The 27,402-nt window shown below is 37.2% G+C and overlaps 1 protein-coding gene across 5 annotated transcripts in view; it reads left to right on the top strand.

Annotated features, from left to right (window-relative positions):
• The window catches only part of PTPRK (protein tyrosine phosphatase receptor type K), a 554,520-nt gene that overhangs the window by 485,110 nt on the left and 42,008 nt on the right, over window positions 1-27,402 (top strand). The window lies entirely within an intron of this gene.

The raw sequence follows: 27,402 nt of genomic DNA, 5'->3' as shown, positions 1-27,402 counted from the left end.
TTCTCACTTTTTAAATGTATAAGAATAATTAACAAAATTTTGTTGCATACCTACTCTCTGCCATATTGAGAAGATAAAAACTGGTGGGGGGTGGAGGGCACCTGGGTGGCTCAGTGGGTTAAAGCCTCTGCCTTTGGCTCAGCTCATGATCCCAGAGTCCAGGGATCAGGCCCCACATCAGGCTCTCACCTCAGTGGGGAGCCGGCTTCCCCCCTCCACCTGCCTGCCTCTCTGTCTACTTGTGATCTCTGTCAAATAAATAAATAAAATCTTAAAAAAAAAAAAAAGAAAAGAAAATAAAGAAAAAAGAATAAGATGTAGTTCATGCTTTAAAGGAGTTGAGGAGCGAGAACCCTGACAGATGAGCTATTAACTGTGATACAGGGTACCAAGACATAAAACAGAATTCCCTATAAAATGACACTTGAGATCAGCTGGTGGGAAGGATCAGAGACATAGGGAACAACATGAGCAAATGTGTGTAGACATGCAAGTTAATGGGATATTCGGGGAAGAATATGTAAAAAATTGGTGAGAAATGAGGCTACGAGGTATATTGATGCAGGGTTCTAGAAGGACAGAAAGACAGTAAGACTCGGGATTGAACTCTAGCTTCAGAGCGAGGACCAAGTATCAACCGTGCTTTACAGTTTCATTTTCTCTGTTTTGCTTTAAAAAACTGTTAAGGGGCACCTGAGTGGCTCAGTGGGTTAAACCTCTGCCTTCGGCTCAGGTCATGATCTCAGGGTCCTGGGATCGAGCCCCGCATCGGGCTCTCTGCTCGGCGAGGATCCTGCTTCCCTTCTCTCTCTCTGCCTGCCTCTCTGCCTACTTGTGATCTCTGCCCGTCAAATAAATAAATAAAATCTTTAAAAAAAAAAAAACTGTTAAAACAATGTAGTAACATTAAAAAAGTGTTTTAGACCAATATCCTAGAAACAACTGTTACCTTTTTCCTTTCTCATGTCAAATGCCTGCACAAATATTTTCCATGATTGTGATTGCAAATTGTATCTGTAGGTTTTTTCTATATTATTATGTGTGTTCATTTTAAGTGAGTGAACATTGATATAAATATTATATATAATTCAAATTCTCGTTTTCATGCTCTCTGAAAGTTTTGTAGGCTATTAAGCAGGGCAGTAGTAGGATCGTACTTGTGTCTTAGGAAAACCATGCAGGAAATCTGTAGGTGGATCCAGATGAGTGGGACTTGGAGTCAGACGCTTCAGTAGGGAGGAAAGAAGGAATACCAGCCTCAGCATCCTCACCCTCATCTATAAAAGAAGGTACAAACACCTGCCCTACAAGTCTCATAGGTGCTTGTGAAAGTTAATTGAAAACTTAATATATTAAAAGAACTTGGCATTTATGAAGCTCTTAAATAGTCATTCATTCAAGAGAGGAAGTTGCAGGGAAAAAATTTTAAAGGTCACTTTGACTTTTAAGCACACGATTTCCTGAAAGACTTTTTGAACTCTTTCAAGGTAGCTGTTGTCTTATTCATCATCACATGCTAACTACCCCTCTTGACTTACATTATTGCCCAACGTACATATTTCTTTGGTGAATAAACTAATGAACAGTAATTACCTGTTTGCTCGATGAACACACACTTCCATCCTATGGGAAACATGCTAGTAGAGTCTGCTTTTAAAGGAAATGATAGACTCATTATTCCAAGAGATGATGGAAAAGTCAGAATGCTTCAGTGATCACATGGTGATAGGGATTTTCTTCTCTTGTAGTGAAAGTCTATGTTAGCCATTTTACATTCGTGGACCAGACAGGTGACTGGTGTAAAGGACGAGTTGAAGCTGTGAGGTCCAAGAAGAATCCACAAGCCCTCTGGACCCTGTGAAATATGAGTTAAGTCTAGAAGAGGAATACATTTTTTTTTTTGTGGCATTGAGCTCAATTTTAATTATTTGCTTGATGCCATTCTCCCCTTGCAGGCTCCATGAGAGCAGGGCTTGGGTCAGACTTGAATCTGCCTGTAGCAGCTACCTTGCAGGTGCTGAAAAATATTTATCAAATGAATTAACAAATACAACCTGAGTAAATGAAATGGGACACTGCTTAGAGTATCGGATCAGCCACAATTTCAGTGTGAGGATATGTTCTATGTGTTGCAGTGGAAATGAAAGTTTGGGGGTTTTTTGATTGTTTAAGATTGTATTTATTTATTTGACACAGAGAGAGACACCACAAGTAGACAGACAGACAAGAGAGAGGGGAAGCAGGCTCCCCACTGAGCAGAGAACCTGATATAGGACTCAATCCCAGGACCCAGAGATCATGACCTGAGCCCAAGTGGAAATGAAAGTTATAGAAAATGAGTAATAACTTCCTTATCTACTACTGGATCCTTTTTCTGTTTTAAAAACAACAAAAAGATTTGCCTGGTACATGTGCAAAAAGGAATGCCAGTAATATTTTTCAAAATATATATTAGCAATTTTTACTCCCTGATACTGATGCTGATGCTACGTATTAAGCTCCTTTTTGTGCCAAGCACTCCCAGACACTTTATGTATTCAGTAATCTACAGAGCAAGAATTATTTATCCCATTTAAGGATGAGAAACATAGACCCCCAAAAAAGCAGAGTAACTTTCCATAGAGTACACAGCAATTTTTCCTGACTCAGGTTTTTTCTGCTGCCTTTCTGATCTGGAAAGCAGTGTCATACCTGATCCTTTGACAAGTGTAACAACAAAAAAACAAACCAGTATACTTATTCTCAGATATTTAGGAGAGGTCTTAGAGAAATCCAAGATAGACATAATGTCTTTCATCTTTATAATAATACAAAAGCAAGCACATAGGTAGGTGAAATTTTCATGGACCATAAACTTTTGGAAATTTTTGATAATTTATCACTGCTTTTTCACCTTGGCCCCGAAAATACTCCATGTCAGTTCTTAGCTGGAATCTATAAGTAGATTATAGACTTCAGATAAATGATGCTTAGTGACTTGTTGAATGCATGAGATTTAAAATAATACATTTATTTTTTCACTTAATAAAGAACTTAAATCTTTTGTGCAACTTGTTTCGTCCAAATAAACATGTTCTTTGCCCTCTAGTTCTCAGACTTAAAAATAACAATTAAAAATGGCCTTTTGGGTAAATACTTCCCCTGTTTATCCAAACTTAAAATAGGACTAAACCAAGAATTTTGCTTTACTTGGCTTCCTCTGTAGTAACCTACTATCTTGGGTTTTTCTTTTTTCCACCCATAATTTCTTAGTGTGTTTTGCTAGCTCTTACTCCTCAGGGTTTGAATATGGTCCCTCTTCTTGTCTTACTTGTATTCTCTCTATAAAATTCCACCATAGCTGCCATCATGTTCTGTACTAGGATGGCTTGCAAACTTCTTTCTCTAATCTCAGCTATCCCCTCTGAGTCATAGCCCTATCTCTGCAATTTTTTCTTCTCACTGGCACATCAGACTCAAGAACTTTACAAATAATATGATGCTTCCCCCCTAAAATCTCCTATCCCAATGTTCTTATCTCAGTTTATATGACTGCTGTCCACTGAATCGCTCAACTATTCAGGAGTGATTGTTGTTGATTTTTCTCTTAACTTCTGGCCAGCTAGTCATCAAGTACTACTGAGTCCACTGCCTACACTTCTTAAACGTACTTTTCTCCCCCATTTTTGCTGCTGCTAGTTAAGAGTGAGACACCTTCTCTTAGCTGGACCACTGTACCATCCCTATAGCCTCTCCTCCCTCATCTACCATTGCCTCCTTCTTATTGATTCTCCATAATGAGAGCCAGGGAGAGCATTTAAAAATGCAAGTCTGGGGGACGCCTGGGTGGCTCAGTTGGTTAAGCAGCTGCCTTCGGCTCAGGTCATGATCCCAGCGTCCTGGGATCGAGTCCCACATCGGGCTCCTTGCTCAGCAGGGAGCCTGTTTCTCCCTCTGCCTCTGCCTGCCATTCTGTCTGCCTGTGCTCGCTCTCTACCCCCACCCCGATAAATAAATAAAAAATCTTAAAAAAAAAAATGTAAGTCTGATTATACTTGCCTAAAATATTGTTACTCTTTTTCAGTTATTATTCTGAGTTCCAAATTATCTTAAAGTAAAAGTTTAAGTCTTCTATCTGGCCTGCAGAGTCCTGCACTATCTGGTTTTACCCTGGATTTCAGCGTCAGCCTCACTAGTTAGCCACTGGAAGCTGTCTTTAATTGCTTGTTGCAGAAAGACCTTTGAACCTGTCTGAAACACTTACTCACCCTTTTTCCTTCATTTGGAACTACAACTCAGGTCTTGGAGCTGACCCTCTCCTCTTATGTTCTCACCATAAGATTTCACTATGGCTGCAATCACATTATTCTACACTTAAAATGGCTTGCAAACCTGTTTCTCTTATCTCAGACCTCTCTACAGAGTTTCAGCCCTCTGACTGCAATATCTATTCATTCAACATCTTTGTCTCACTGGCACACATCCTTTAGGCCTCAATAGAATTATCTTTTCTTATTTCCAAGCACAACTAGAGTCTTCTCTATGTGTTCTCATAATGCCCTCTCTTTTAATGTCAGAGGATTTATCACAGTTCATTGTAATTTTTTTTTTCATCTCTTTCCATCTCTAAGCTACAAACAGGTTCTCCATCTTATTGGGCGATACGTCCCCAATGTACCCGGCGCTTGGCTTGAAAAACACTTAAGTATTTGCTTAACAAATAATGATTCTATACTTCTTGGCTCGGATAAAATATATTTACCTGTTATCTGTTAAAATAAAAATAAGGCTTCCCATTTGAATTCCACATATTATCTGAATCTACTTTTTAAAATAGTTTTTGTTTTTTTCCAAAGAAATGCTGTCATTTGAAAGACTAAAGCCTACACTGTAAGGTGTACTACTTTAACTGTTATTTCTCCTCTTTGAAAAGGTAATTTTCATTCTGGGTAGCTATTTAAAATACCAATTTGAAGTTTAGAGCTTGCTCCTCTTTAGGAATTCACATCCTTAAATAAATATGTATTCTGTGTCTCATAACTAGTTTTTTTTTAACCAGGAATTAGAAGAGATAATCTCTCTGCTTTATAATTTCACTAGGGAAGCCAAGTCATATAGTCAGAAATACTTTGCCCAAAGTAAAGAGCAAGCTTAATTAATTGAACTGAGTCTCAGCTATCTAGAAGCCTCTGTCCCTGGAAGTGGATGGATACAGATGGGGATAATGGCCGAGACCATCAATTCTGCATGAGACAGTTCTTGCCTTTAAGGAGTTTATAGTGTAGTGGAGACAATATACACATATTTAAGAATAAAACAAAGAATAATCAAACCTGTCTTAAAAAACCATGAGATTCTGATATATGAAGGCATAATCTATTACTAGGGCAAGTGGTGAAAGCTTTATGGAAGGACTAGATCTGAGGTAGACATTGAAGGAATGAAAGAGATTAGACTTGCAGAAGAGGGTAGGTCCAAAGAGTAGACCCATTAAAGTCTGGATATGCAGATGAGCTTAGAACATATGAAGAAGCACATGGAATAGGGGTATTGGACTCCTGTAATTAGAGTAAGGACTATGTGAAAATAAGGTTGGAGTGCATGGATGATTGTCATCCCCTTTCGAGTGTTAGTCCTTCAGCTGTTGAGCCACAACTGTCATGCCTGGACTGTGTTATCTTACCTGATTTAAAGAAAGATGACTTTAATGCATATACACAATACACATAGAAGAGTGAAGTATTGAAGCAAGTCACAGGGCCTGCTGTAGCTGCCATGTGTAGGCGTCTGTGGAGTATGAGGACGGGTCATTGACAACAGAAACAACTGTGGGAGTAAAGAGAAGCAGACCTGTCCAACATGGCCAACGATAATCTTTGTCTTTCCTTGTTCCTTGCCTCCCGGTAATCCCACTTTGTTCTCTCTCCTATGGGATTCTCTTGATTATATAATATATGTATCTTGAAAAATGCTGATTAAGACCCACTGGGAAGATAAATTGGTTTGTTTTTTGATTTGGGTTTTTGGTGTTTTGTTTTGTTTTAAATTTATTTGACAGAGAGAGACATAGCAAGAGTGGGAACACCTTGAGAGGAAGAAGCAGGCTTCCCTCCAAGCAGGGACCCCAACATGGGCCTCAGTCCCAGGACTCTGGGATTGTGACCTGAATGGAAGGCAGATGCTTAACCGACTCAACCACCCAGGTGCCCCAGCAAATAGGTTTTATGAATAAGGGCTACCCAAATATATCAGTTCCTAATCCTTGGAACCTGTAAATGTTGCCTCATAGGAAAATGTATATGCAGATGTGATGAAGTTAAAGATCTTGATCTGGTGATATTGTCCTGGATTAACCGGATGGGCCCTAAATCCAATCATGCACATTGTAAGCAAGAGAAGCAGAGGAAGAAACCTATCCCCTGGAGAGAGTGTAGCCTTGCCAGTGCCTTGGTTTTGGCCCCATGAGCCTGCTTTGGACTTACAGTCCCCAGAACTCTATGAGCATAGACGCATGTTGTTGTAAGCTGCCAAGTCTGTGTAAATTTGTTAGATGGCAATTGGAAACAAATATATGGATAGAATATTATTTTATGCCCTTTTCCCTGAGGTATAGCTGTTTAGTCAGCATTGTATCTGGAGCATGGATAGAACCAGGGTTTTCTCATCTACAGACCGTTGAATGTAGACTTCTTTTAATTGAGTTTACGTATTCTTCCTCTATAAGGTAGAAAACTTAGCAAAAGATTTATACGAATGCCTTGTCTCCTTTGAGGTTCAGTTTAAATAACTTTGATATAACAAAAGTTGGAGAAAACAGTCTGTCTGAATCAGAAACTTTGGAATGTGAATTCATAGAAACTAATGAAGAAAAACCAAACTTGGCCTCATAGGGAAAGAATGTCTTATGCAAATCTGTGTCATCAGCCAAGTTCATACATGCAGAATGCAAAACTCTGTTTCACTATTTGCTGGGGATTTGAAAATAGCTGGAGATAATCTAATTTAAAAGGACAGACAAATTCCTTTAGCTTTATAGAATTTATTCCACATATGTCAAAGGTAAACTTATTGTACTATAAATAAACGTGATCTTAGCTGAAAAGGTAAATAATGCAGTTTACATATTATTCTCTCCTGTTCATGTTATCAGCATATATTAATGAGCTGCAAAAATAATAGTGGTAGTGCTGCAGAGTCTACTGGTAAATTCTGGAAATTATCAGATTAGCTAAAACGTAGTTCTGGTTTTATACACTGAGAAGCTAGTCAATAAATTTTCATAGTTGTTAACTAAATTTACATTTATTATAAATGCAAATGCATAATAGAGAACCATTAATTTTTTTTCCATTAAAAATGTTCCTGGCAAACAAAAGGGTTCATAAGATCATGGTTTGCTGACGCCGTAGCAACATAATCTTTTATTGAGACTATGATCCTTTACAATGCAAGTAGTTGTGGTCATGTGCTTGGAATAGACTTTCCATTGCTAAAGTACATGGTGATGTGATAGGATAAGATTTGTCCAGATGTTTACACAGTGCTTGCTAGGAATTATTTTAGTGTGTTCATATGGGTTGAAATGTTTTATGCTTAGAGGATTGAGTTACTGTTAGGACTGGAAATATTTAAGTAGCTTTTAACTTCAGGAGTAGGTTAAATGCCTATTTGGAATAGAAAAATATGGGTGGACAGAGACTAAAATCTGTGAATTACTTGATTGCCCTAGAGATGTTCTCTATTTGTAAAAATAAGAGATCAAATAGTTTTGTTTTAAAATAGACTAGATGAAAACTGTTTGTTCCTTTGTTTTTATCATATTTGTGAAAAGAATACTTTCCAGCAGAGTTTTAATGGGAAACCATTGCAAAATATAGAACATATACACATCGTGGGGGCCAATTCAGTGGTGGAGTTAATATAAGGGTAGTAAGGGTAGTATATTGGGATTCTCCAGAGAAACAACTGAGAGAAGATTTATCATGATTCGCATAGTTATGAAGGCCAAGAAATTCCTCATCTATTGTCTGTAAACTGGAGATTCAGGAAGCCAAAAGTATAGTTCTCGTCTGAGTCCAAAGGCCTATGAACCAGGAGAACTGATGCCCAGTCCAAGGACAGCAGAAGACCTACCAACATCTCTCAGCTCAATAGGCAGAGAGAGCCTATTCTCCCTTCCTCTGTGTTTTTGTTCTCATCAGGCCTTCAGGGGATGGGAGGAAGTCCACCCACATTGGGGACACCAACCTCCTCTGGAAACATCCTCACAGACCCACACAAAATAATGTTTAAGCATATATTGGGGGACCTGTAGCCCAGTCATAATTAACACAAAATTAACTACAACAGGAAGAGAAGAGTGGCAACACCAGGCCTACAGCTGAAGGAGAACAGAGAAAATTTGTTGGGGCTAAGACCATGAATATATCTTCTAGATAAGTTTGATAAATAAAGTTTCACTTTAGGAAAGCGTGAGTTCAAGGTCAGAAGTTAGTACACGCAGGAGTACTAGAGATCTGAGGTTGTCAGGTGCTCTCTAAAGAGGGGGACTGGTTTCCACATCCATGCTTAGATCCCACAAATTCTCGGGAGTGGGGACCATGATCTCAGATAAATGTTGTCCCCCTTCCTCTCAAATCTTAATTGGAACACTAATGAAGCTGGGCACCCTCTCTGTTCTGTCCAAGAGTGGTTATCTTCACTTAACTCTGCAGAACAACCAAAAATATGTGTCTTTACTCTGGTGGGTTGCCTAGAATTCCCTGTTAATTCTAGTAGTTTGCATAGATTAGTTGAAATGTAGTTTTAGTTTACATACTAGGAAATGTTTTCACTTTTTAAAACTTGATACTGAACTTATTTATTATATTGCACACATATAATAGGAAACCATTTACCTTGTCTTTTTCCTTAAAGAATGTTTCTGGGAACCAAAAGGATTCCTAAGATCATGACTTGCTGATCCACTTTGAGAGCCAGATGGTTTTCCAAATGCAAGAAAATGAGGGACATCAGGTCCATTCCTTCCTGGCCTCATACCCATCCCATGTTGTCCCACTAGACCAAATGGTTCTAATGACAGCCTAGTTATCCAGGGTTCTGTCCTGAAGGAAGACTATAGATGTATGTGAAGAAGGAACAAACATTACGGAATTTAGCTGACCTGAATATATCATAGTTCCTTTATCACCAGTGAGGCTCCTTCTCTTCTTACACCTCAAGAAAAGAGATTTTCTTTAAGGATATCACTTCTTCCTTCCTTCCCCATTCCTTCTTTCTTAGAGTGACCTGAGAGTCTTCAGACTCTCACTCCTTCAAGAAACCATCCAATGTCCCTTCAAAAGAATGTGTTACACTTTGGATCATTTCTTGTTACAAACTAGAGCCCTAGGTCCCAGCCAGCTGTTCCATTTCTTTAGGCCTGTGGGGTAGGTTAGAGTTGGGTAAGGAGTGAAATTGAGGTGGGTTATAATATCATGACTAGAGGAACCTAATTCCAGTATGGTTTCCTTTCCAGGGAAGATTGTTTTGTGCTTGGTTCCCTTTATTAAATCCCTCTGTGGTTTAAGGAAACCTTACAAAGATAAGAATATTTTTTTCTTTTTAATATAGTTGAAACCCAGAATAGAATATGTCTCCATCAACATGGGTTTGACATCATTGTTAAGTGAAACCTGCTCATTCCCACAGCCCATCAGTAGTTAAACATGTCCACAATTAAACAAACAGAAAAAAATAGTGGGCTCTGTTTGCATCACCTGAGACCTGCCTGTTTACAGGAGAATTCACACCCTCTTGTCAAGGCCCATTTATTTCACTATCAGAAGGAGACAGGGCCAGCCTTCATGTGCCTACTTGGATTGAGTTTCTCTGACTTTGGGTCTACTTCTAATGAAATAGAAGTGGGTGGAATTTTGCCAGTCCATCCCCCACCCCTGTAAATGCAGCTTGAAACCACAGAGGCAACATGGATGTGCAGATGACTGGAGAGCCTTGTTTCCTGCAGACACAAGTAGATTGTTTGGTGACCTCTCGTAGATCCAATACGATATGAAAAGGAGATGGAACACAGTGAAAATAATCTAGAGGAAATGAAAAAAGTTAAGAAAAGGAAATGAAAGAATTAAAGGCTAATCTTTATCCTTGCAAAATTGAAAGAATTATTTTGTTGCAAAAGTGAAGAAATTACTTTGTTGCTGAAAAAGGTGGGGGGACAAAGGTTAAATAGATGATGGGAATTAGGGAGTGAATTTGCTTTGATGAGCGCCGAGTCTTGTAGGAAGTGTGGAATCACTATATTGTATACCAGAAACTAATATTACACTGTATGTTAACTAACTGGAATTTAAAAACTTAAAAAAAAAAAAAAAGAAAGAAAGAAAAGAAAAAGATCCTGTGATTTCACCTGATTCTTCACTTGGAACTTCAGCTTATTTTTTGTCAAGGTAGTTAGAAATCAGTCTTCAGCTAAGAATTTTGGAGTAATTGTTAATGTGTGCACATGACATTTTTTAAAAGACATTTATTTATTTATTTGAGAGAGCGTGCTCAGAGGAGGGGCAGAGGGAGAGAATACCCAAGCAGAATCCCCACTGAGCGCAGAGCCAGACACAAGGCTCGATCTCATGATGAATGAGATCATGACCTGAGCCAAAACCAAGAGTTGGATGTTCAACTGACTGAGCCATCCAGTGATGGTGCCCCAACACATGATATTATTATTAATAATTTATGAATATATTTACAGATATTTTCCCCAAATTATACTTGATTTTCCAGATTTCAGTCTTTGCCATGCCTCTCCTTTTTCCTTGCTTCTGCTGATCCCACTACTCCATTCACTATAAAGAAGAGGAATTCAATATTTTTAATGCAGAAAATTGTATAGAGGATAGTACTTTATAAGTTTTTCTTCTCTGTCAGAGCATGTTCGTTGATGCAGTGATGTCAAGTAGCTAAGCTGAGACAGGAATCCACACCTAATCTACCAAGTATGTGTGTCAACTTTGTAAAAGAGCAAAATATTCTTTGAAAAAGTTTGGCTTTGTATACTCCCCAAATAGGAAAACCTATGGGGTGTGGGAAGTGAGAAAAGAAGCACACTCATAAAATCTAAGGCTTAGTGAATTCCATGAGAAAGAGCAAATTCACACAGAAGCCAATGGAAAAGGATTGATCATCATCATCCAAGAAAGGTAAGTCTTCTAGAGAATACTAAGGACTGGAAGCCAGGCTGTGTGATCCAGTAGGACAAATAGGGGACAGCATCTGAGAGATCCTCAGGGATCTCTTCAGAACATACACAGGTTTGTCTGTCTCTCATCAGCTAGAAGTCCTTGACAATAGCAGGACTCATTGGGAGTGAGGCGCTTAGAAAGGAATTCAAAGCAGTCGTGGGAGAAGTAAATGAACAGTACATTCAGTGAATTTGAAGGTAACTGAAAAAGTAAATAAACCAAAGGTCAAAGAAAAATGAAGTCACTTGTTTGGAGGCTGCTGAGAATTAGATGTTAAGGGAAGAAAAGTAAGAGACCAGAGGTTGGGATGGCAAAAACCCCCAATTTAAAAATTGGTTGCAGTAGAATATGAAACAGGGATGAAGGAGGAAAAGATACTGTTCAGAGTATGGGAGAGCTGAAGGCTCCACTGATGGGCATCAGGGAAATAGTGAGCAAAAGATTAAGTAGCCTATTTCCCTTTATACTGTGAAATCCTTTCCCAAAGAGGGGCATGCAGATTGTTGGTGGTTAAAACGCTAATGTAAGTGAGGAATTTGGAGGTCAGATATTTCCCGAATCCTTAGCCATACTGGAGAGCGCAGGTGTTAGTGTGTGCTCACAAAGAAGAAAGATAGGGAAAATACAGTAAACTAACCGTTAGGAGCTTTCTTTAAGATTATCTCATTTAATTATCTCATTTAATACTTAGAATAGGTATGGAAGAATATTATTATTTTATAGATAAAGAAACTGAGATTCAAAGATGTTATGTAACTTCCCCAAGTCCATATAATCAGTGAATGGTGACCTCAGAAACCCTTGCTCTTCTGAAAACTCCATCCTGCCTTTTTTAGGCCATGATTTCAAGCACAGAGAAGAAATAGGACCAATAAGTGCATAGGAATATAAGAAGAGGCAAATGAGATTGAAGGAGTGGGAAGGCTTCACTGAACAAATTGAAATTTCTCTACCAAAAGGATCCTGCTTAGACAAGGGAAGGGCTTTGGCTGTTCAAAAAAAAAAAAAAAAAAAAAAAGTTCATTACCTAAAAGTAGACAAAATGTAGTGGGTTAAAGAGTCTTGGGTGTAAGTGTTTGCTAGATGTTTTGATTAGAAAATCCTGAAATGTAGTCCACACTCAGATCATTTTAGACTATCAAGAACCATTTAAAAATGTGGTTCCTGTCTCTTCACCCAAGTCCAAAAGATATTTTTAGGATTAAAAACCCAATCTCAAATTCTAAAACATTTATTAATAATTTAGACTTTAAATTATCCTGGAAAAGCTGGAACTCAAATAAAATCATTTTTTAATCTGGCTCCTCGGTGCAATATTAAGGCAGTCTTTAATTTAGTAAATAAACACTTGTGAAAATTGCAGTGCAACCTCTATTAATATGATTTAAACCATGCGTGTGTTCTCCTGAGATATGCCAGATTAATGAATTATCCAGGCCTTGGTGGAAAATGACCTACTGAAAATGAAAGTGGAATTCATAACTAAAAGCAGCCCCAAAAGCAGCTAATCTTAACCCTTCATTTTACAAATAAGGAAAGTATAAATAGGTTAAAAGATAAGTCATACTTATTATTTTAGATCACACTACATCCTTCTAACTTGAGCGCTGTTAAAGGTTTTGTTTGGTTTCTATTTCTTTCTCTAATATTTCAAATTATAGTACATTCAAATGCATTTTTTTGTTTGTTTGTTTGTACTTTGAATGGTATGTTTGGATGACTGGCCTAGATCTGGCATTCTGAGTTCTATGCCAACAAAAATGTCAAGTGCATTTATTTGCCTTTTAATTACATGCACTGCCTGGATTTTAATATTCCACATTTTTCCCTGAAGGAGAGACTCTTCTGATCCTGTAGTTTATAGGAGAAAAAAAAAATCACTGACATTATCATGAACCTTTTTTTTTTTTTTTTTACCAAACATCTCCAGATACCTGTATTTATCATTTTATAAACATCTTAATTTAATATTCAAATTTGGTTGTTCCATAGACTACTTTGCTATAAACCCCATATATGGATATGTGATCCAGCATCATTAGTTTTAACATACTCCTTTGACTTTTCAGTAAGCCTTAGCTCAACCTCTTTTAGTCTTAATAGGTCATTCCTGCTTGGATGTCCTGCATGTACTAATCACTATATGGAAGATATAGTTCCTCGTCATTTATAGTTTACCTTTCCTGTACCTTCAGTATAAATGTGGGCCTGGGTTAGGGCATTATGTTATTTGTCTTTTTTTTTTTTTTAACTTCTTCAAGTTAATTTTTACTGCTCTATTGTGTTTTTATTTAAAGTCATCTTTAGACCCCATATGGGGCTTGAACTCATAAGCCCAAGATCAAGAGTCACCTCCTCTACCAAATGAACCAGTCAGGGGCCCTTACTACTCTACTGTTACTCTCTGATCTCCTTTATTACTTTCAAAAAGATTTTTTTTAATCAACTAGACATCTTCATAATCTCTGAACTCACTTTAATGCCTACAACATAGGCACTCAAAGTATTTGCTGTTGATAGGCTACAGCCTTCGTCATCTCAATAAAAACCACATCATCCACCTCCATGTTTCTTTTGGAGAGGTCTTCCCTCACCTTCAAACTTGAAAAGGTCACTGTGATGCTCTATCTCATTCCCTACTTTAATTTTTGGCATGGACTTCTCACTGTCAGGTGCTTGTTTACTTATGTATTATCTGCTTCACAACACAAGTATCCAAACTGCACGAGAGTAGAGATATTCTCTGTCTTGTTCAGTGACGTTTAATCAGAGCCTAGAAATGAACAGAGAACATGCCAGGAACAACAAATAATTTATTGGTAAAAGGAAGGAAACCCATGCCTTTTCTTCATGGATTTGAGATGGGTCATGGAATTTATATTTTATAATTTTATTTTTTTAAAAAGCCCTTATAACTTCCTCTAAGAATACTCCCAGATTGCATCCATCCATCTATATACCCATCTCTGGTATTTATAGGAAAGGTTTGATCTAACTATCAATTTATTTGTATTTCTATCTCTCCAACTTTGTTTCTTTTTGTTAAGTAGTGGTTGAGGTTGATACCTCTCTGGTATAGTTCTCTGAGAAGACAGTGGTAAAAAAATCTTCCTAACTAGATGGCTAACCACATTGGTCCCAAGTGAAGGTGCCAAATGGGGGTCAGGAAGCATGGCCTATATTTTTATTGTGTCAATAACTAATACCATGACCATGAAAACGGTGTGTACTTCCTCTGAGTTTTTTTATCTAAGAAGTTTTTTTTAATCTAAAAGTTGGACTTTGGGGGCACCTGGGTGGCTCAGTCTGTTAAGTCTCTGCCTTCGGCCCAGGTCGTGATCCCAGAATCCTGGGATCGGGTCCACATTGGGCTCCTTGCTCATCGGGAAGCCTGCTTTTCCCTCTCCATCTGTATGCTGCTCCCCCTTTCTGTGCGCCTTCTCTCTGTGTGTGTGTAACAAATAAACAAATAAAATCTTTAAAAAAAAAAAAAGTAAAATAAAATTAAAGTTGGGCTTTGGGGCACCTGGGTGGCTCAGTCGTTAAATGTCTGCCTTTGCCTCAGGTCATGATTCCAGGGTCCTGGGATTGAGCCCAGCATTGGGTTCCCTGCTCAGTGGGAAGCCTGCTTCTCCCTCTCCCACGCTCCCTGCTTGTGTACCCTTTCTTGTTGTCTCTCTCTCTGTCAACTGAATAAATATAATCTTTTAAAAATAAAAATAAAAAAATAAAAGTTGGACTTTGATGTTGAACAATTCTAAGAAATGTTTTAGGATATCAACAAACTAGATATGATTTCATCTCCCTCAGAGTCCCACCTTTACCTCTTTGGTACTTGCCATATTCTGCTACTAAGTACAATTATGTAAGTGCTTGGCTGCACTTCTAGATTATACATGCTCTGAAGGAGGAGCATTTGTTCCTCTTTCTGGTTTTTAGTCTAGTACAATCTTTTTACACCCAAGGTATTCAACAAATATGTGATAAATGATGAATGGTAACAGTAATATCTCTGTGTTTTTAGAAATTAGACTTCTCTCCATTAGCTATTTATTTGAACTCATACTAATTATGGTTTAAAAATATTTGCAATCCAATTTTACATATGGGTTATGGACAAATAATTAACTGTTGTTTTAGAGATGAGAGGATAGATAAGGATTAAGGTCTTGAGTAAGCTCTCAAGAAAAAACATAAAATCCCATGGTCTGACTCCCATTTTTGGAAATTTAGATTTAGAAAAAGGATTTTATCTAACTTTGATTATTTTTACCCTAACACTTACTGAGGCCTTATTAATTACCCAGGTATTATCCTAAGTATTTTATGTATTTTAACATGTTTATACTTTCTGTCAGCCTAGAAGATATGTATCTTTATCATTTCCATTGTACCAATAAGAAAATGAAGGAACACAGTGGTTAAGTAGCTTACTTAAGGCCCCCGAACTAGTATGTGGCAGACCTGGAACTCCAACCCGGATCAGTGGTTTTGTTATTACAAAAATATTTAATGCCACCTGATTAGAGTGTCCCTTATCACTATCTTTTCCAGATATTGAAGTTCCATAACAATTTCTGCTATGTAGAACAGTTTGTTTTAAAGAATAATTATAGATTTCATAAATTAATTCATTTAACCTTAGCGTTAATGTATTTATTTCAAAAATGTTAAAACTTTAAACATGCTTTTATGCTGTATGATACAAGCGTTTATGTAGGTGGTACTCTTTGACAAATGAATATTTTTGTTACTCATTCGTTAAACTAAACCTCTGGTCACTGTAAATCACTGGACATAAAAGATGAATGCAATTATATCTGTCCTCAATTAGCTTCTAATCTAGCATATTTTTTAGATCTATTAAAAAATATTTGCAATCCAATTTTACATATGGGTTATGGGCAAATAATTAACTGTTGTTTTAGAGATGAGAGGATAATTAAGGATTAAGGTCTTGAGTAAGCTCTCAAGAAAAAACATAAAATCCCATGGTCTGACTTCCATTTTGGAAATCTGGCAGGTAAGGTGCTCTGAAGGGGTCTGCAGAACAGCCTACCTAGATAGGACACATCTTTAGGTACATTACCAACCTCACAGTACCTAGGAGAGGTTTCTAAGGACTTAGTATTCTGCTTCTGTCCCCCACCCCAAAAAAGTAGATGCATGGAGGTAAGAACAGTGAGCAAGAGCACAAGGAGAGGTTGGTAGTCCTTGAAGGGATGCTGAAGCTATTGAAACACAGGTGCTTGGGTTGGTAATAAGAGGGTTGCCTAGCCTGAACTCTCATATAGAGCTGATACTCTTGAGGAGTGCAGAAGTAGTCTGACTCCTATGGTCCCTCATGGTTACTGGGCAGAAGGTGATGCAGGTTCTTTTGTAGATGAAAGAATGATCAATTTAGGCCTGCAGGATTCCCACAAACTAACATAAAGCCATTATCTCACAACCAAAGGTCACCAAACGTTCCTGGAAGTAATTCACTGTCAGTGTTAGTAGAAACAACAGATCTACATTCTCAAAGGACCGCAGAAATTGTGATTGTCCTGTTCAGAATACAAAAGAGTGGTGTACAAAACACTCAGAGAGGCAAAGTGCAAATCATAAAGTTTAGCAATAAGCTATTAAGAGTAACTAAACCAAGAACAATTTGCAAAAAGCAAAAGCACAAATTGTTCGAATTTTAAAAACTCTTTGGATGGACTACAGAGCACTTTTGACAGAAGTGTAAAGATAATCAGCTGAACTCTAATCCAAAGAAGCTGCAGCAAAGTGTAAAGACTAGCCAAGATGCTTAAGAAGAGGACAAGGCCTGGGAACATGCCCATCATGTAACATATTATAAAGCTGTGGTAATTAAAACCATGTCATCATTGCCTCCTACAAAATAATGGAAAATCCAGAAACTGAATTCATGCATTTATGTAATTAGAATATAGGACAGAACTGGATTGTAGATGACTGGATAAATTCAAAAATTGTCCACAGATAACTGAATACTTATTTGTGAAGGATTGGAGGGCCAGACCTGAAATGTCTTCCTAGTGTATATCATATTCAGAAAGCAATTTCAGATGGATGCAGGATTAAGTAGGAAGTGCATAGTTTTAAAACTTTTAGAGAAAGAGATTGTTTCTATGAATTCAAATAAATGATTGATATATTTGACTTCATTAATACTAAGAACTGCTATTCATCAGGCTGTCATAAATAAAGTAAAAGGAAAACCACCCCATAGAAAGTATGTGTAACACGTAACTGACAAAAGATATTATCCATACACAAAATATTTTCCATTAATAAGAAAAGATGAAAACTAAATCTAAAAATATGAGCCAAAGTTTTGCACCATGCAAAGAGAAGAAATAGGTATAAATATTTTAAATAAGTATCCCAAAAGATAATTTCTTTTTTTCAAAAGATAATTGCAATAATCAAATGCCTATGAGATGTCAGTCTCTACCACTAAATTGGCAAAAATCATGAAGTGTTAAGATGTAATTTTTTTTTAAGATGTAATTTAAATTGAGTTTATGTAAACACCTGGTGGGTATATAATTGGATCATAATTTAACATTATCTTGTGAAGCTGAATATTTGCAAGCATATAATAGTTGCAGTCCAAATCTGCTGGATACAACCCCAGGGGCCACAGTTTGCCAAACCCTGGAATAGATAGAGGAGTATTTGGGGAAGGGCTGGTGCTTTTGTCTGATTGGGGGTATGTGATAGCCTAAAGAATTTGAGTTGTCAGTAGATGAGATGGAAAAGGTTGATTAGAGCCTTAAAGGCTTCATTTATGTTGTACCAAGAACTTCTGCCTTTCTTCTTCCATGGGAAGCAGTTTAGAAAGTCATTTAGTCACATTTGCATTTGAGAAAACTCATTCTTGTGGCATTAGAAAGGATAAATCTGAGGAGGCCTTTAAGGAGAGCAGAAAGGCTTCATGAAAAAGCAAGACAGCTGGGTCTTGTGTAACACACTGAAAGAGAATTAAGGACAGACTCCAGACATAACTTAGCAGATAGATTTAACCATGTTTAAGAAGTAAGAGAAAACACTAAGGCTCTACTTTACCCAGTTGAATAAATTTAACTGAATGGAAAGCTTAATGAAAAATTCATATGTAAAATATTTGACCTTCATTAAGTTGTTGTGAAGCAAAAAATATTGAACATGTTTTTTAACCTTCAAGTACCTTTCTAAAACGTGATACTTAATTTATTACTTTTTTAAAAAGAGTTTCTATCATTTCTTCAGGATTTTATGTAAAACTTAAACTGTGGTTTTAAAATTTTTAAAAGGTAGAGAATCAAAGACTACAAGATGTCATGTGTAAGCAGTGTGAAATGAATTTTAAATCTTTGTAATGTTATTCTGTACTTTTAGTTCATAGTTATTTAAAGGCTTCATAGACTTCTGAACTATTATTTTCCACATCAGAAATTTTCAGGTAATATCTACACCTTAATTAAACAAGAATAAACCATATTTTAGTTAACGGTTAAAAGAAAATACATACTATATCGGTTTTCATTTTTCACCTATAGAAAACTCCAGTAGACCCTGTTTTTTATTGCCAACCCCCTGATACTGGACAGGTTTCATAAGATCATATGACATGATGAAGCAACAGGACTTCAAAGAATCATGGAGTTAAATAATGCACGCTTCAAGATGCCTGTAAGGCTGAGAAGTCCACTGTGGCAGACTGTTTAATTAATAACATGTACTTGACAAAACTCACCATTATTTATTTATACAGGAGACTGTTAAGATTTTTAAAAACTGTTTTCTAGTCCTGTCAGTTCTCCTATTCATAATTTTTAATTTTTTGTGTGTGATGGACCCAATGGGCTGACATCTGGGCCATCTCCACTCAGGGTGGCAGGACCTCTGTTACTACTATTAGTACCAGTGTTCCACATTTTATAGGAACTTTTCACATCATGGTGTCACTTGATACTCTTAAAAGCTAGTATGATATAGCTACTGTTATTTTTATTTTATAGGTAAAATATTAACTCACAGATGCCAACTTACTCATTGTTGCACAACAAGTAAGAGAAGGAGCTGAGAGTAAAATAGGGCCTTACTCTGATGCAAGTTTCTTGTACTTCCCATGACTGAAATTTCCCTGCGCTTTGGTTTAGTGGTAGATATTGTCAGATGGTAGAAACAGTTAACTTTGTGTATGTATAGTTGCTAGCAGAGGGGTTAGAAATTTCTAGAAACAATTCAGAAGCTTATGCTGGCATCCAAAGCAAGATTATGCATATCGATCAAATCTGTCCTTGTTTTTTAGGAAGATAAGCAATTTTCTGTGTGTCAGTATAAGATACCATAAGCAGCCTTACTGTTGTTCTTTTACTTACTCAACCAGTGCTTTGTACTGCTGTGGCTTTCCAGACCCTACTAGAAATGCAATGCTAAGGAAAACAAACATGGTTCCTGCTTTCATGGGCTTTATCTTTATAGGAGTGGGAAGCCACTGGCGGGTTCTCATCATTGGAGTGACGTGATACAGTTGAAGACACAGATGCACTATGGGCTACATCATGTGCTAATGTGGAACAGGCAGAGTGCAGTTGGGGAGACTTAATAGGTGACTGCTCTGTAAATTGGATGAGATGTGATGTTGACCTGACTTAAGGTAGTAGCGGTGGAGATAGGAAAAGTAGGCACAAGAGGTATTTAGAAAATAGCAGTACTCTAACTGTATGAGAAAGAAAAGTGTAGTAATCAGTCATCTGTCCTGTTTACCCAGGACAACTCCATTTTTTGCCTTTGTCCTATCATAATTATTAGTAGCATCCCCTTTTACTTTCAAAAGCATCTCAGTTTGGTTGATAAAGATGTGTTGATCCTGGAAATAAGAGAAAGATTCAAGAATTTTGCTCAGGTTTTTGGCTTGAACACCTGTGAGGATAGTTGTGCTATATCCTGAAGGAGGGTTCAATTGATGCCAAATTATGTTGAGCATTTCTTCATGTGTCTGTTGGACATTTGTATGTGTTCATGGGAGAAGTGTCTGTTCATGTCTTCTGCCTATTTCTTGATTGGATTATTTGTTCCTAGGGTGTTGAATTTGATAAGTTCTTTATAGATTGTGGATTCTAGCCCTTTATCTGATAAGACATTTCTGCATACCTTCCCCCATTCTCTTAGTTGTCTTTTGGTTTAACCTATTGTTTCCTTTGTTGTGCAGAAGCTTTTTATTTTGATGAAGTCCCCATAGTTCATTTTTGCCCTTCCCTTGCCTTTTAGTTCTTTTATTTCTCCAGAAAGAAATTCTCTACTGTACTCTATAATTTTTTCAAGTCTAACTAGTATCTTTATAATCATTTTTCTGAACTCTAGTTCTGACATCTTATTTATATCCATACTGATTCGGTACCTCACAGTCAGTACTGCCTCTTGTTCTCTTTTCTGAGGTGAGTTTTTCTGTCTTCTCATTGTGTCCAGAGAAAAGTAGATGAAGGAGAGCACAAGATATTAAAATAGCAACAACGACCCCAGAGGAATATGTAGAAAACTAATCAGAAGAGATCTGAAACAGAAAATAAAATAAAATAAAAGACAGAGAGAGAATATAATCAGACAGTTGAACAGATCAGAGCAATACACTAGATCCTGGGTGTATTTTGGTCTGTTAGAAAACCAGATCCCAAAATTATAAGGAAAGAAAAACTTCCATATAAAAAATAAAATTTAAATACAATGTAAGGATAGAATGTAACTGTAAGAAAGAAAATTTTAAAAGACTTCTGAAAGTTAATTAAATAATAAAGTGAAAAGGAAAAAAGAAAAAAAAAGTAAACTGGAAGACTAAAGAACCACGAGGAAAGTAAACATGAATTCTATATACTGTTTTTCCCTAGCACTGGAGTTTTGCAGTTCTATGTGATTGGTAAACTTGGTCTTAGCTGGATGTTCTTGCTGATCTTCTGGGGGTGGAACCTGTTGCACTGATTCTCAAGTGTCTTTGTCTGAGGCGGAACTACACTACTCTTGCCAGGGACCAGGCTAAGTAATCTGCTCAGTATTGCTCTACATCGGTTTTATTCCCTGAAAGCTTTCTGCACTGCTTTAGAGCATGAGAATAAAAATGGCAGCATCTGATCTCCAGTCCCAGAGCCAAAAGCTTAGGGCCCTACTCCTTAGTACACCCTCACAGAAAAGCAGTCAATCACTTCTGTCTCCTTTGTCTCTGTCCACACTCAATGCTTACCCAGCCTGGGACTGAGCTGGGTGACACATGACACTGACACATGACCCCATTTGGAGTCTCCAAACCCTAAAGACTCCTGCAGCAGGCACCCACACAGACCTTCCCATGGAGGGAGGGGGGCTCACCCCAGTTCTGCCACTTACTGGGCCCCTAATAAGAGAGGGGTCACCTGACCATGCCATGGTTCATGATTTATGGCGATCCCGAGTTGAAAGTCCACTCCAGGGCTCACTGATTGCAGCTGGCTTCCCCACTCCAATGTCTGGGAACTCTGCCACACTCAGGCACCTCAGTCTTCCTGTGATCCCAGGGTTCCTGAGACCAGACTCTCCCATCTAGTGTTCCACCCCTGCTTAGCCACCTGTGTGCCTTTCAGGCAGGGACATCCGTTACTGGAGCAGACTTCTAAAAGTTCCGATATTGTGCTCTGCTGCTATACCACTTCCAAATGGCTGGGAAATGGAGGCTCCCTCCTCTATACTTTATCATCTGATATATTCCCTCGGATTCACCTCTCTGCACCTCCTACCTTGCAAAAAGCAGTCTCTTTTCCATTTGTAGAATTGCAGCAATTCTTTTCTTAAATCTCTGGTTGAGTTCACAGGTATTCAGCGTGATTTGGTAACTATCTAGTTGAATTCCAAAGACCAGACAAACTTAGGTCCCTTACTCTTCTGCCATCTTCCTCCCTTTGATTATAGCATTTAAATTAATGAGTGAGAAGTGAGTGTAAACAATCTTCAGAATTACAGCTGAGAAGGAAAGAAAGCACTAATGAAATACCTGGAAAATTTGTGGAATTTACAGGATAATGGTGTCTCTAAAGCTGTTATGAGATCACCTGATATATTGAACTCAGAGGCTTCTGCCTCTAATACATCATGAAAATGGAAGACTGTTTTTTATGACCACAGCTTTTAAATTTAGGTAGATTTGTATATTTTGGTGGTATTTATATATTTTTAAATCTAAATTTTTTACCTGAAGTTTTTAGGTAAATTATTTTTACATAGTGGGAGGAAGGACACAATTTATGAGGTCACTTTAACTATTTTGGAAAAAAAAATGCAGCACATAAATTTGCTCAATTAAAAGGAAATACTCCTTTAGTTCTTTCTCATTGTCCAAAGAATTATGCTGCCTTTGGCTTCAGAACAATGGGACTTTTTGAATAATCTTTGACAGATAAAAAAGGTAAAGATTTATGGCAAAGGAAAGCATTTCTGAAAGAGGTGTTCCACATCGCCTTTGTGTATATGCATAAATTATAAACTGGGCTCAAGGGTTCAGTCACTATAATAGCTTTTTGCTCTCTTGAAGAAAATAGAAAATGCTCACTTAGGGGTTATTCTGTATTTCCATTAATGACTCTTCTAAGCTTGAATGATTTTAAATAGGATATTTATGTTCCTTGGTTCTAGTAGGCCAAGAACTTAGAAAAAAATATGTGTGATTAAAGTCTCTAAAGTAATAAATTTATGTGGACATTTAATAAAAAATACTGGTAACAATAGTAATAGTAAATGTCACAGCTAAAGATTTTTAAGGGGGATTCACAATCAAGGGAAAACAGACACTAAATCATATGTTCCTGGAGAATTTGATTAGTCTTCTATACTCAAGTTTAATAATGATGTTGAAGCTCTGATGAGCAATTCTGCACCAGAGTTGTAATCATGACAGGCAGGCACCCTTACTTAACCCAAATGAATGAACTAGGTGCTTTTTTCTTTAACTGTTTGGGAAAAATTAATTGAAGTCCAGTGTTTAACAAAGACATATAGACTATGACTTTAAAATAGCAATATTGTTTTACATAATAGGTTATAAAAGTTTCATTACTTTATACCCAGAACACACTTGCTTGCAAGGTTATCAGTGTCTTTAGTCAGAAATTTACTTTTATATTTGGCTTTTTGTTTCTGAAAATATGTTTAGATTAACTCATCAGCAAATCTATTTAATTAGACGTATAAGAATTCTTCCATCTCTGAATTTGAAATTATTTACCCATCATCTTTATATCAGTTTTGTTATTTAATTATTAAACCCAGCTAGTATTTCTTTTTAATTTTATTTAAATTCAGTTGATTGGGCGCCTGGGTGGCTCAGTGGGTTAAGCCGCTGCCTTTGGCTCAGGTCATGATCTCAGGGTCCTGGGATCGAGTCCCGCATCGGGCTCTCTGCTTGGCAGGGAGCCTGCTTCCCTCTCTCTCTCTGCCTGCCTCTCCATCTACTTGTGATTTCTCTCTGTCAAATAAATAAATAAAATCTTTAAAAAAAAAAAATAAAAAATAAATTCAGTTGATTAACATAAAGTGTATTTTTGGTTTCAGAGGTAGAGTTAGGTGATTCATCAATTGTATGTAATATCCAGTGCTCATTACATCATGTACCCTCCTTAATGCCCATCACCCACTTACTGCATCCCCCCACCTCCCACCCCTCCAGCCACCCTGTTTGTTTCCTAGAGTTAAGAGTCTCTTATGGTTTTTCTCCCTCTCTGATTATATCATATTTTATTTTTCCCTCCTTTCCTCTATGCTCCTGTTTTGTTTCTTAAATTCCACATATGAGGGAAATCATATAATTGTCTCTCTCTGATTGACTTATTTCACTGAGACCAGACTGTCCCACCTAGTGGGACATAATACCCTCTAGCTCTATCCACATCATTGCAAATGGCAAATTTCATTTTTTTGATGGCTGAGTAATATTTCATTATATGTATACATGCATGCAATGTCTTCTTTATCCGTTCATCTGTCAATGGACAGCTGGGTTCTTTTCATAGTTGGGCTGTTGTGGCCAATGCTGCTATAAACATTGGGGTACAGTGCCCCTTCAGATCACATTTGTATCTTTGGGGTAAATACCCAATAGTGCAATTGCTGAGTCATAGGGTAGCTCTATTTTTAACTTCTTGAAGAACCTACATACTGTTTTTCAGAGTGGCTGCACCAGTTTGCATTCCCAACAGCAGTGTAAGAGGGTTCCCCTTTTTCTGCATCCTCACCCACATTTGTTGTTTCCTGTCTTGCTAATTTTAGCCATTTTGACTGTAAACCCAGCAAGTATTAAGACTGCCTGTTAAGGGGTACCTGGGTGGCTCAGTGGTTTAAAGCCTCTGCCTTCGGCTCAGGTCATGATCACAGGGTCCTGGGATCGAGCCCTGCATCAGGCTGTCTGCCCAGCACGGAGCCTGCTTCCTCCTCTCTCTCTCCTCCTGCCTCTCTGCCTACTTGTGATCTCTGTCTGTCAAATAAATAAATAAAAATCTTCAAAAAAAAAAAAAAAAAGACTGCCTGTTAATACTTCAGGATCAGAGTTTGTATTTGCATCTGCATATATTCTGAGATTTTTCTGGTAGGTTTAGCAGTTTTGAAGATTTTTAGGAGATATATGCTCCTTATGGCATAATATCTTTAGAAAAGTAGCTCATAACTATATTTGTTGAATTAAAATGGTGTATTAAATATATACTAACCTCACTGAACAAGAATTGCTCTTTCAAAGAGTTTCACAAACATTTAATTCTGTGAGATATGTCAAATCACAAAGCCATCATCATTACCTTCTGAAAGGCAAGCATAACCTAGAACCTTTTGAGAATAAGCATTAATTAATGAACAATGATGATTTGTTGTATGCACTGAAGTTTTCTCCTGGAGAATTCTGCATCATTCTGTCTCCCTATTTGAAGCTATTTAAACCAATCTACTTGAGAATTACAATCAGCATATATCCTCTTTACCTTTATATCCAACTTTGAGATATATTCCACCTATTTTCATACGCATATATGTACTATATTTCTAAAATTATTCTTGGGAAAGAAGAGATCTGCAGTATATTCAATACATGCCTTGATGAAATGAACCGTAATGTATAGTTTGAAATGTGGTAAGCATTGCACTACCTCTATTCATAATTAATGAGATTGGAAATTTCCTGAAGCCTGAGTATATGGAAAGTGTCATGTCAGAAAGGAAAACTCCCTTGCTTACCAGAAGAAACAAGCTGAAGGCTTGCTTTTCCTACTTGAGAATAACAGTTATGAAATATGGAACCATGGGGAGGTTTTATCCTCTCCAATTGAAATCAGATAAATTAAGATAGATATAGTGAATTGTTTTACAAAGTAAACTGTTTCTCTAACACTTTTCCTCAAACTATGTTTCCTACTGGTTTTATTTTAAATTACCATTTTATGAAATGATATTGATATTAGATATATTAGTTATTTTTAATTTCATACTTGGAAAAATTAAAAAATTACTAATCTTGTGTCCATCTCTTTTGGGGAGAAAATGTGGCTGTTCAGGAAAGTGGAACAGATATTGAGATGTGCAGATATACAGAACTTGGAATCAAAGCACAGGGAGGGAGTTTGGAAGCCAAGATAAAGATGCTAAAGAAAGAACTAAAATATAGAACAATAGCTCATTTTTAAAGGAATTTATAAATTATCTATTGGAAAGGTATGAGGTTAATTTAGGGGTTTGTTTGTTCACTCAGCCACCATCTCATGCTGTTGTGGATGCTTTAAGGCAGTTTCCCGAAGTACCTAATTCTGAGAGTCACCCGTAATACTCTTGTCACCCACATTCTTAACAGGAGGGACCATGGATCTGGAAACATTGAGAAATGCTGTTTTAGAAGATGGAAGATGTGTTAGGTTTTGTTAGTATACTTGAGCAATTTATAATCTATTCTAGTGTCTCTAAACCTCAGTTTTGGTAATTGCAAAATGTAAAATACTTTTCTTGCCAGTTTTCAAGGTTAATAAGGTAAAAGGAAAATAGCTTCAGAAGGTTAGTGAAACTTATAAATTGACTAATAAGGTTTATGCTTTTGATTGTGTATATATCTGGGGGATGGGAGTGGCTTTGAGAAAGAGGGAAAAGTTAGAGGTATAATGAATGAATAAAGAAGATGAGTGTGTGTGCATATATATACAATGGAATATTATTCAGCCACCAAAAAGAATGAAGTTTTGCCATTTGTAATGAAGTGAATGGAGCTAGAGTGTATTATGCTAAGCAAAACAAGTCAGAGAAGGACAAATACCATATGATTTCACTCATGTGGAATTTGAGAAACAAAATAGATGAACATATATGGGAAAAGGTGGAAAAAGAGAGGGAGGCAAACCGTAAGACCCTCTAAACTATAGGGAATAAACAGGGTTGCTGGAGGGAGGTGGGCAAAAGAGGAACTAAATGGGTGATGGGTATTAAGGAGGGCACTTGTTACGGGGCACTTGGGTGGCTCAGTTGATTAAGCATCCTTCTCTTGGTCTCAGCTCAGGTCCTAATCTCACAGTTGTGGGATCAAGGCCTGTGTTGGACTCATGCTGGGCATGAAGGCTACTTTAAAAAAGGAGGGTGAGGGCACTTGTTGTGATGAACCACTAAATTCTACTCCTGAAACCAGTATTACTCTATATGTTAACTAGCTAGAATTTAAATAAAAAAGAAATTGGAGGAAGGGACAAGTTTTTTGGGAAATAAAAAATTTTAAAAATAAAAATAGAACAACTTTATCTTTTCAAATTTCAATTTCCCAAGTTTATCATCTGGGTTTTATTTTTAAAGAGAATGTGAAATGCTGCTTGATGTATTTGTTTTTCTTTTCCTCCAAACCAACTATTCCTTTAAATCATTTATATCAAATCAAACCTGACACCTCCACTAGTTAGACAAGGCGTTATTTCACCTAACCTCTTGTGTCCCAGCCAAGAGCTATTGACATCTACCGTGAAGGGCCAAGCACAGCACCAAGTGCTTGAGTTCGGAAGTGTTTGCTAAATGGGCCAGCAAACAAATGAATCCTAAGTCTGACACCATCTCTTTCCGTGTCCTAGGCTAAAAATCTTGTGTCTGACTTTTACAGACATTTGGAGAAAAGTAGTTCACCATTCCCTTTGATAGTCTTTTCTAGGTTTTGTTTTAT

The sequence above is a fragment of the Mustela nigripes genome, chromosome 5, assembly GCF_022355385.1.
Source record: "Mustela nigripes isolate SB6536 chromosome 5, MUSNIG.SB6536, whole genome shotgun sequence".
NCBI classification, from domain to species: domain Eukaryota; kingdom Metazoa; phylum Chordata; class Mammalia; order Carnivora; family Mustelidae; genus Mustela; species Mustela nigripes.
This window is presented reverse-complemented; position numbering and strand designations above follow the sequence as displayed.